Raw genomic sequence first — 12115 nt, 5'->3', positions numbered from 1 at the left:
GTTATCCAATTGTGCTATGCATACAAGTAGGTACCTAAGCCATATCATTGTATACGTCTGACATCCCACGGTATACATGTACGATGATATACAACTCATACATGTTTACATAGCAATTATATAAGCTTCATATACAATGAATCAAACATGTAATTTATATTCACACAAAAAATACCATTATAAAAAGCAAATACATTTCAATTCTAATATTCATCAAGACAAAAAACATAAATTTTACACATTTTAATATTAAGAAAAATAAGCAAATACAAAATTGTATGTATTTCACTACTGTGATATTCATATAATGCTGTCTAGGCAAGGACCCCAACTTTGTGAGGTTTGAGTTATGTGTAAATAGATGTAACACATTTGTTTAAAGTGAAGTGACGGTAACAGCAACAGACTAGTAATCAGCATACATAATTGCAAACAAACGGGGTGACACAACAATTGGTTATATATACAGGTCTGACAATACAGAAAAGCATCCTGACAAAAATTTCTACGGTATTAACAATGAAAAGTATATCAACAGACACCCATTTGTAACAAAGTGACCATAAAAAACGCACCATATTATCATATTAAACCAGTAACATGCTTTTCACAAGTATTACAGAAACTCACATCCACTGTAACAAACGTTAATGTAACATTAATATTTCAATGTTGACTTCGAATGGAATGTTCACGTTAGTCATATTATATACAAATACATTCTCTGAAACTGTACATGTACCTGTACACTGCAAATCAAATAAAGAGTCGACTAGTTATACGAACTGAACGATTCTTGGGATCCTCTTACATGTATTAGCTACTACGTCCCTCATGTCTTCTTCATCCACAAGTCCTGTAAAACACCAAGTTGAAATGGGCAGAACATATATTAATAATAATAAAATAATATTTTCTGATATAATCTGTTCCTGAAAAAAATATTTTAGTTAAACATAAAGCGGAAAATGTTGACATTTCTTACATATATATATTTATATTAGCTAATATAATAGTTTTGTATTGTTTATTATTATTCCGCGAAATTTAAAACATGGGTATATCTTCTGATATCTTAAACTTGAAATCAGCTCCATGAAAATATCAACTTTGAACAGATCAATGCCAGCAGCATCAGACACATCTTACCAACTAGAATAAACTGTAAGCATGATATGCTTAACTGAATAAAATTACACCTCATCAGAAAAAGCAAGATGGATATAGCTTAAATGCATCATTGGCTTTCGCCCTAATGAGGCCAGGAGGCCGAAATATTGGACATGTGAGTGGCAATCTTTTATCTTTTTACCCTTTGTAAAACATTTGCGTATAAAATCAAATTGCATGACATTAATTGACGAGACTGATCAAATATGGTGGTGTTCTGTGTGTGTAAAGTCACATTTAATGAAGTAAAACAACATACCATATTAGTAGTATTAATTCTTTGCATCCACTTTGTCTAGGATTCTTCTCGCTATCCCGAAAGCTGTTTCTGCCATAGCCCGGGTGACCGATGACGAGGGAATCCTACCAGCGGCATGTTCATCAGGATACCGCAAGTGTGTGTAGTTTCCAAGGAGGGATTGCATTTCACCAGTGGCACTCATAAGGGAATCATCTCCTAAAGATGCCGCTATTCCGTAAATGTCATGGCCATTGTTTACACTGTTGGCATCCCTCCGATACATCATCGACATCAGAGATTTCTCCACTGCCTAGATATGTAACAAGAAAGGATATTATGTCTGTACAGAGATATTAAAGAGGATATACTAGTGAATGTTGTTCCATTTTAGAGGTGTACCATAATAATGGAAATTATATCAATACAGATATATAAACAATACGACAGTTATGTCAATACATGGTTAGTGAAATCATGCCCGTATGAACACCTATAGTGTAAGCAGTCCACTAGAGGTTCATGTTAAATATGGCCGTAACTGATTACACTATTACACTAGCATGAATTTGAAAAGCTCCATTCAATACATTGATTGATATCTTTAATTCATACTTATCTGTGATCTTAACAAGTATTTCGTTATACTAACGGTATTAAAGTATCTGTATTTCTCGTACAAATAACATTACTGGAAAGCCTAATGTCATCTGTCATTTGCGTCTTATGACCCTTTCATGTGGTACAAGGAAGAAGGAAAAGCGTAATTATGTCGCAGATCCGAGTGCGTTCATATCCCTATGAAAGCAATTCATTCTAATAGTCTGTATATAGGGAGATATGTATCAAGACTACTGAGATGTTATACCATTTAAGAGATATGCTATATGTAAGTGTGTTTAAGGGAAGTGATAAGATCATGCCAGAGCATATGTAACATTGAAAGAATCAACATTAAGCGACATTGACGTTTGACAGGTTTGACCTAACAACATACAAGTGTGTCCATTTAACTGTTTTCAACAAGAATAAAAATCATGAAGTTTGGTGAAGATGGGGTTTGAATTAAGAAATAGGTATGCAGTGGAAACGCACTGAATGTTTTTAGACACACGAAATGTTGAAGGTCGTGTAATAAAAGTACATTTTTACCTTGCTATCAGCATGTGATGTCATTGAAACACTATGTGATTACCAAACTTGAGTAAGACTATTTCAAACATATGCCTCACAAATTCGATGGAAATGGAGCTACACACAAAGAAATTGATTTGAAGTGAAAATGAAAGCAAGGCCAGTGAATATAAAAATATGGGTTAGTGACCAATACTTGATTTATTACTGGTAGTGTTTGGACAACACTAATTACTAGTGTATTTCTTCTCAAAATGTATCCAAATATGAAGTCTGAGGACTGCTTGATTTCATGTTTTTGCGAAATGAAGCTAATCATACGGACGGACCGAAAATGCAAACGCGTTTAGTGTTGAGTACAACAGGATATTACAACGGGGATGGTATTTTGTGGATCATCAACGTTATCGCGAAATTCTAGTGAACGGAAATTTTCGACAAGTCTAAGGCAGGCCATTCTAATTTACGTCATGATCGTTTTTTTTTGTCATGAAATAAGCAGGCATGTGCTTGTGATTACAAATACATATTGAATAGTGTGATACAAGATTTAAGAGTGACGACTTTAAAAAAAGAGGCCCAGAGGGCCTGTATTGTTCACCTGAATATGTTTAAAATAATTGATATGAAGTAAAGATATAGCACTCCATGGTAGGTGCTGTATTTCAGAAAGATCCCTCCGGTACTTGAGATATAGCAAGAACAAATTTCAAACAGAGCCCCACCCCTATGCCCCAAGGGGGGTCATACCCACCGTTTATACAAAATTGAGTCCCCTTGGCCCAAGGATGCTCCAGACTAAATATGGATAAAATCCCTTTATCCCGATGGTCGAAGAAGGATTTTAAAGGTTTTACCTCTATTTCTCCTATTAGGCCCCGCCCTTCTGCCCCTGGGAGACCACACCCAATGCTTATACAAAATTGAGTCCCCTTGGTCCAAGGATGCTCCAGAATAAGTCAAGATAAAATCCCTTAATCCCTATAGTAGAAGAAGGATTATAAAGGTTTTACCTCTATTTCTCCTATTGGGCCCTGCCCCTCAAGTCCCAGGGCATCCACACCCACCGTTTATACAAAATTAGTACCCCTTTACCCAAGGATGCTCCACACCAAATAGGGACCAAATCCTTCCAGAAGAAAAAGAAGGATTTTAAAGAATACTTTGCTATGTTTCCCCTATTGGGCCCCAATCCTCAGGCCCCAGATCCACGGTTTATATAAAATTGGTTCCCTTTCACCCAAGGATGCTTCAGACCAAATATGGAACATAACCTATACTTCCTACAGAAGATGAAGGATTTTATAGAATTTGTTATATTTCCTCTATTGGTCCCCGCCCCTCAGTCCCCAGGGGGCCAGACCCATCGTTAATTTAAAATTGGTTCCCCTTCACCCAAGAATGTTTCAGACCAAATATGGAACAAATCCTTTTATTCCTACAGAAGAAGAAGGACTTGAAAAAAATGCTATGTTTCTCCTATTGGGCCCTGCCACTCAGGCCCATAGAGGGCCAGACCAACGGTTTACACAAATTTGGTTTCCCTTCACCCAAGGATGCTTCAGACCAAATATGGAACAAATCCTTTCATTCCTACAGAAGAAGAAGGATTTTAAAGAATTTGCTATATTTTCTCTATTGGGCCACACCCCTCAGGCCAATGGGGGGCCAAATCCACCGCTAATACAAAATTGGTTCCCCTTTACTTAAGGATGCGTCAGACCAAATATGGAACAAATCCTTTCATTCCTACAGAAGAAGAAGGATTTTAAAGAATTTGCTATGTTTCCCCTTTTTGGCCACACCCCCCTCAGGCCCATGGGGGGCCGTTTATACAAAATTGGTTCCACTTCATCCATGAATGCTTCAGACCAAATATGGAACAAATCCTTTCATTCCTACAGAAAAAGAGGGATTTGAAAGAATTTTTGTTTGTTTCTCCTATTGGGCCCCGCCCCTCAGGCCCATAGGGGGCCAGACCCACCATTTATACAAAATTGGTTCCCTTTTTATTAATCAAGGATGCTTCAGACCAAATATGGAACAGTTCCCTTCATTCCTACATAAGAAGAAGGATTTTAAAGAATTTGTTATATTTCTCCTATTGGGCCTCACCGCTCAGCCCCCAGGGGGGGGGGGGGGCACACCCACCATTTATACAAAATTGGTTCCCCTTAACTTAAGGTTCCTTCAGATCAAATATGGAACAACTCCTTTTATTCCTACAGAAGAAAAAAAGATTTTAAAGAATTTGATTTGTTTTCCCTATTGGGCCTCGCCACTCAAGCCTGTTGGGGGCCACACCCACCGTTTATACAAAATTGGTTCCCCTACACCCAAGGATGCTTCAGACCAAATATGGAACGAATCCTTTATTTCTTACAGAAAAAGAATGATTTTAAAGAATTTGCTATGTTTCTCCTATTGGGCCCCACTCCTCAGCCCCCAGGGAGGTCAGACCCACCATTTATTAAAAATATATCCCCCTTCCCCCAAGGATGCTTCTGACCAAATATGGAACAAATCCTTTCATTCCTACAGAAGATGAAGGATTTTAAAGAATTTGCTTTGTTTCCCTTATTGGGCCACGCCCCTCAGCCCCTATGGGGGGCAATTAAGACCCATGGTTTATACAAAATTGGTTCCCCTTCACCCAAAGATGATTCAGACCAAATATGGAACAAATCCTTTCATTCCTACAGTATAAGAAGGATTTTAAAGAATTTGCCTATAGGGCCCCCAAAATATGTTATATTTCCCCTTTTGGGCCCCGCCCCTTAGCCCCCAGGAGGGATTTTTAAGAATTTGCCATGTTTCTCCTATTGGGCCCCAACCCTCAGCCCCCAGGAGGGCCACACCCACCATTTATACAAAATTAGTTCCCCTTTACCTAAGAATGCTTTTGACAAAATATGGAACAAATCCTTTTATTCCTACAGAATAAGAGGGATTTTAAAGAATTTTTTATATTTCCCCAGGAGGGCCAGACCCACGGTTTATACAAAATTGGTTCCCTTGCAACCAAAGATGCTTCAGACCAATATGAAACAAATCCTTTCATTCCTACAGAAGAAGAAGGATTTTAAAGAATAATTTTCCTATTGGGCCCCCAAAGTATGTTATATTTCCCCTTTTGGGCCCCGCCCCTTAGCCCCCAGGAGGGATTTTAAAGAATTTGCCATGTTTCTCCTATTGGGCCCCAATCCTCAGCCCCCAGGAGGGCCACACCCACCATTTATACGAAATTAGTTCCCCTTTACCTAAGGATGCTTTACACCAAATATGGAACAAATCCTTTTATTCCTACAGAATAAGAGGGATTTTAAAGAATTTGTTATATTTCCTCTAATCTGTTTGATCGAGTCATGTTAACAGTAAATGCACCTTGAGGTAACTTTTGATCTAAACTTAATACTGATGTGTATGAAAGCCAACCTTCAAAGTGAGTTTGTCATTTCACATATTTACTAGTACAGTACTTAATGTGAAAGAAATAAAATTGATCATTGCAATATGAGAAAGATCTGTTTAGTTCTTCCTTTAGCCATTTTGTTTTTATGATCAGTCTCAAAATATAACATGCACAACCAGGGGTCAAGGGGAACCCTATACATATCAAATTTGAAAAAGATCCCTGAGGATATTCCTGAGAAATAGTTCTAACAAACCTTCAATGTCAAAAATCGAAGAGGGCTTTCTGTAGGCCATTTCATTTCAGTTTCAAAATAAACATGAACAATAAAGGATATATTTTTGGGGCGATTAGAGAAAGATCCCTCTGGTACTTCCGGAGAAATAGCGATAACAAACATTCACTATCAAAATCCAAGATGGCTGCCTGTCGGCCATGTTATTTATCGGATCAGTCTCAAAAGTTCCCTGCACAGCTCAGGTCCATGGGAAACCTACATATTAAATTTGAGAAAGATCCCTTTGATACTTCCAGAGAAATAGCGATAACAAACTTTCACTATCGAAATCCAAGATGGCTGCCTGTCGACCATGGTGTTTTTCCGATTAGTCTCAAAAGTTGCCCTGCATAGCTTAGGACCAAGGGGAACCTACATATTAAATTTGAGAATGATCCCTTTGGTACTTCTTGAATAATATCGATAACAAGAATTGTTTAAGGACGGACCACTGACGACGGGCTAAAAAGGTATTACTCATCCGATAAAAACTTTTTATTGAACACAAAGCAATGTGCCAAGTAAATGTAAATGTAAATCATTATATGCTTAAAATCAATGAAATATGAAATAAGGAATTTGTTATGTAGACTAGGATAAATTCCTACACATGTTGGGGTCGCTAAAATTCAATCCGTCTGCAGTTGTTGTATCATCCTCAATGCACATGAACTACAATATTTTCTGCGGATTTCTCCAAAATCAATTTGAAACTGTGGGATTACACCAAATAATAACGTTTAATTTGTTTGTTCAGTACTTCAAGGGCAATATTAAGTTGAACATTCTGACTGACAAAAGGGAACACACCATTACACATTCGGGTTAATAAGCATGCTGAGTAACTTTTAAAACCGCAGTGCTGTTGTCTATGGTCATTCAAATGACCTTGAAAGTTTTGTGTTTAAAGAACAGATAATGTCATCAGGTCACGAAAATAAACAAATATGACCTTACCTGGTGGCTCATGTAACATATCCAATTGTATGCTTGAACTTCTTCTGTTGATTTCATGAAGTGCTCGGCTGCAGCGAGGTCCAATTCTGCCTGTTTGAACCATTTCCTCTGTTGCATTGGGTTAGAAACAGGATCATTATCATGAAAATGCGATCTGCGGGAGCCTCCCCTTGATTTTGATGACTCTTGATAGCGTTTTCTCTCTCTTGAACACTGCCGATAGACGTCATCATAAAACTGACTGTTTGGGGAAGGTCGATACTGAGAATAATCAGAAGCATCCACATCATCATCAACACTAACACGATCACCATTAGTGAGTCTGTCCCAAACAAGCATGATATACTGAAACACGTCTGTAGCTTGTTCCTCATTGCCAATGTTCTTGTCTGGATGCCATTGCCTCAGGTATCTCTTAAAGATTACCTTCTTTTTCCCATCAGGTAAGGTCCATATAGCCAACAGCTTCCTTCTGACCTCTCTGAAGATGACCTGACGAGGTAACTTGTTAGTAGGACTGTTGTTTGCTATGACAAGTTCCAGTGAATCTGTCTTTTTGCGAAGAATTTTGTAGATTTCATACGCAATTTGATGATAACTCTGTCCTCTCCAACAAAGACTTCATACTTGGTCAGTTCAGGTGATAAATCGCCCTCTATATCACAACCAATCAGCTTCACTATCTTTGCATACATATACAAGTCGATTTCGTCCCTTGAATATATTTCCTCTTCATCGTGTAGCTGTAGTGCGACATACTCATCTTTATCAAAGGTAAATGTAGTGTTGTCCAACATGTGATGCCACTTCTCATGAACATAAGTGCCACAATCTGGAAGAAAAGTTTCCAGCATTGATTCACTCATGTGATATTCTCGATAGCCTTCTTGATCCAAAATGATGGAAATCCTTTCTGGGTGATCCATTTCCATGAGAAGTTTTAGCAACAATGATCCATGTCCAAAACAATCTATTTTTGTTGTTTTTTTAATCGACTTTACAATTTTGTTTTCAATTCTTACAAGCCAACGAGTCCTGTCCATTCCCTCTGGAACTTGTGTGTAGAAGTACCATATAAGACTTTGTTGGTCATTGCCTTCCTTGTGAATATGACAGAAAACATCTTTACTGCATCCTACCACTTTCTCTTTGTAAACATAGTCAACTTTTAAGTCTTTTACTTGTAACACTTTGATTTTTTGTAGGCCAGATAGCACATCACTTTCGTTGACTTTTCCAGTTCTAGGCAAAGACACTTTTAATCTGTCGTTATGGGAAATGCGTAGGAGTCCCTCAACAAACTCAGGCCTTTGAATGAACTCTTGTAACAGTTTTGTGTGACGTCCCTGTGTAACTTCTAGATTTTTTACATCTACCCTTACTTTAACCATATTTTTCAAAATATGCGGTCTATATCTGTCTGGTAATTTTTCGATGTCATCGTCAAGACAGTACAGCTTCAGTGATTGGAAACCTACAAAGTAAGGTAAGCCTGCTTCTTTCCCAATTTCTTCATATATATACATGCTGTTTGAGTAAATCATTTTCGTGGAATCCATTAGTTTGTAGTCTTCGGTTGGAAGATACAGGATAGGTACCTGTAAATTTACATCAGTATCGTTTGTCGTGCACAAATGTGAAAATAGTCCACAAATAGCCTTCAATACAGACTGTCGTTCGTTGGCATTCAGTTCTTGATCCCTCACATCTTGTGTGATTCGCTCCAATATTCTAGCATACGTTGCACATGTGGGTCTCTTTTCTGTACCAAGCTTTCCAAACAGTTCAAAGTTCCCACCAAACTCCAAGGGAGCCGAGTAAAGATATGGTTTGATTTCTTCAAATTCTCCCAAATGGATAACCAGAACCCCACACGTCACAAATTTGTTCTCAGATGGCAGATACACTACAGGTTTCTGACGAAGACGTTCATAAATGATGTTTTGCTGAGCTCCATTTTTCCACAAATATTTATAGATGTCGGACATCAGACATTTTAGATATTCATTCTCCTTTGTCCAGACATTCCTTTCACACTGTTTTTTTAATTCATCACATATGTTTTGTGTGTGCAGGATAACCTTCTCCAGCGGTGGCTTTTCCAAACACACCCGAAGTTGCCTGGCAACTGTAACTGATTTCTTCTTTTCAAAATAAACGAATCTGTTGGCAATTTCTGGCAGGATGTTGCAACTACTCCAAACATAGTTTTTGAATTTGTCAGACACAGCTTCTTCAAATGCCATTAATTGTCCAGATTCATATGGCGGGTAAATGTTCCGTTTTCTTTCGGATATTTCTGGAGGTACAATAAACTTTATAATCCTTATGTTTGGGAGCAAGCCACTCTTTTCTAACTTGTCAATGTTCCAAATGTATTTAAGTAAAAGGTTAGAATTTTCCAACACCTTTTTTGTGAGTTCATGTCGGCCTTCTTCTTCAATCCGATGTGCAAAGCTGATTACTAACTTGTTTGATGCATGTGTAACCATGCCAATGAGTTCCATAAATAACCTCCAATCAAATCCATTGTAAGGTGCCACTGGAAAATGAAGTAGGCTGCACATAGCCTGAAAGATAGGAACATGTGGACTATGCAACTCTGATGCACATTTCAATCCACCTCTTTCTGTGTCAAAAATACACAACCTTTGTAGGGCATGAATCAAATTTGTTTGATCGGTATTACATTCACCACCCAATGATGGAAGAAGACTGTCCCTTATGTATTTTAGGTGGACATGAATGCAGTTCCTGGGAAGCAACTCAACATCGTTTAGTATGTAACTCGTGTAAATGTCACATGTGCTGCTTTCTGTGTACTCAAAGGCATCATATAGTAACTTCAGTTTTAGATTTTGCTTTAAAAGCAATGTTTTAGAAGCTAAACCCCATTCTTTGATTCCGTCCGATGGTATCGTGGCTGGAAGCACCAGTACTGTTTGTTCCATCGTGAGTGATACACATTCCCCATGGCATGTACAATGCAGTGGAAGGGACTTCAGTTTACCCATCCAGTTATCAAGCTTTTGAACTTCCTGTATGTGATCCACAAAATATTCCAAAATAGCATCAGCATCGGTGTTTAAAAGACATTGATATCCCGGCTCATTGCAGTGTAGGTATAGGCAGTTCAACACCATAGCTGGCTTCTTGTCAAACGGTATCAATGAGGGCAGATTTGAGGTATGAAATGTATTTGTGTCAAAAACAGGAAGTGCAAGCTTTCCCAATGCTTTTTTCAATTCACCTGTGAACGACCCCAAATTCAATGTTTTGTCAAACATTGACAATGCTGACAGTACTCTTCTCTGTGTTTTAAATCCGCCTACTTCTTCAAACAGTGTACATGGTACCAGATTCCATGGAGCAATATCGCTCAATTCCGCGGGAAAAGTCCAAACAGCTTCACCTTTGTTAGGACAATGTCTATCTGCTTCATCGTTTCCTTTACATTTCTTTTCCTGTTCTGTCAAAAACTTCCACACTTCACATATCCATGACGAGTTGGGAATGTATTCATTATCAGGCATCCAGTCCACCATTTTCCTAGGATTTCTGAACTTTTCCGGACTCAAACTTTCTGCCAAGTAGTCGGCAAATAAAGGAATATCCAAAGATTTGAATACTTTTTCCTGTAATTCCTCTAAATTACAAAGATCGACTAAACGTTGATGGAGAAATCGACTTCCAGAACCGGGTAAAATAGAAAACATTTCATTGCAAAATATTTCACCACCCTCCTTGAACACTCGTAGTTTCCCATCCTGAGTTAAACACAATGGTACATCAACAATGCCCGAAGCAAAATCTTCACTGTCTCGGCAGTATTTAAGTAATGCTGAAACCTTTTCCACCTTTTGTAGATCAGTATTTGACAAATGTGATCCATCTTCTTCAATCAAAATGTTACATCTATGTTCAATATCTATCCTGACGAATGATTTCATGAACTCCATAATAGTTTTTGATGATATTTCAGATACAGGTACCTCAGCATCCTTCAAACTGTTAAATATTTCTTTGGGTGAATCTAGCAGCCTCAGTCCAATATCTTTCATCACTTCCGATAACGGTGTTTGATCATACCCTGTAAGTCTTGCTTTGGTTTCCTTTTTGTGGTCTTTTAAGGTGTTGAAGACTGCAGGAAATTCTTCGTTCGGCTCTTTAAGGACATGAACACTGATGGTAGTTTGGCACTGACACCGCTTTCATACGATTTGTACAGGTAGAACAATTGATGATCACCACTGTAAATCTTGTTCAGAACTTCTTTTGCCAGTAACTTCCAGTTATCATCTTTTGCATCCTTATAAATAGGAAACACGTCATCAAGCTGCCGTGTCTTTGTGACAAGACCAGACTCTCCAAAGTCTGTCAGAAGCATCTCCTTTATTCTCTCCATGCCCCTGATATACGCGGAAGGAATGACCTGACTCAGCAGTTTATTCCATTCCCATCTGTATGTTCCTCGTTCCTCTTTCCATAAACTACTTCGTGTATCTCCGTCAAGGGCGAAATGACCGTTTACATGGACAGGTAGACCAGTGTGTATTGGCAAAGGCAGAAAGCAAAATGCTCTGTTCTTTTGTTTTTTTCATAAATTCTTTTAGATGATTCGTATGATGACAAAAGAAAAGCTACACCAACTCTCGGTAATAGCCCAAGTTTTCGCTTTCTGCTTGCGTCAATTACTTCTTGGGAAATGTCACCATCTCCAAACCCTATTTGTTGAACTACAAGCCATGTGTTCGAAACACCTTTGCTGTCTTTCACTGTGATGTTATAAGAAACGCTTTCGTTCTGTATGCATGATAGATCCCGAGTGTCTCTGAAATTCTTGTTCATATCACGTAAATGGTTTCCAAAAGCTGTCCTTTTTTCCTCATGCGCTTCAGAGATTACGATTTCAACTTCATATAGTGTT

At 38.2% G+C, this 12115-nt stretch overlaps 1 pseudogene; it reads right to left on the bottom strand.

Annotated features, from left to right (window-relative positions):
- Positions 1 to 223: 223 nt before the first annotated feature.
- On the bottom strand, positions 224 to 11271 carry LOC110449302 (annotated as a pseudogene).
- Between the last annotated feature and the right edge of the window lie 844 nt (positions 11272 to 12115).

This window comes from Mizuhopecten yessoensis, unplaced genomic scaffold (assembly GCF_002113885.1).
Source record: "Mizuhopecten yessoensis strain PY_sf001 unplaced genomic scaffold, ASM211388v2 scaffold4555, whole genome shotgun sequence".
NCBI classification, from domain to species: domain Eukaryota; kingdom Metazoa; phylum Mollusca; class Bivalvia; order Pectinida; family Pectinidae; genus Mizuhopecten; species Mizuhopecten yessoensis.
The sequence above is the reverse complement of the archived record's forward strand: the minus strand, read 5'-3'. Positions and strand labels throughout refer to the sequence as shown.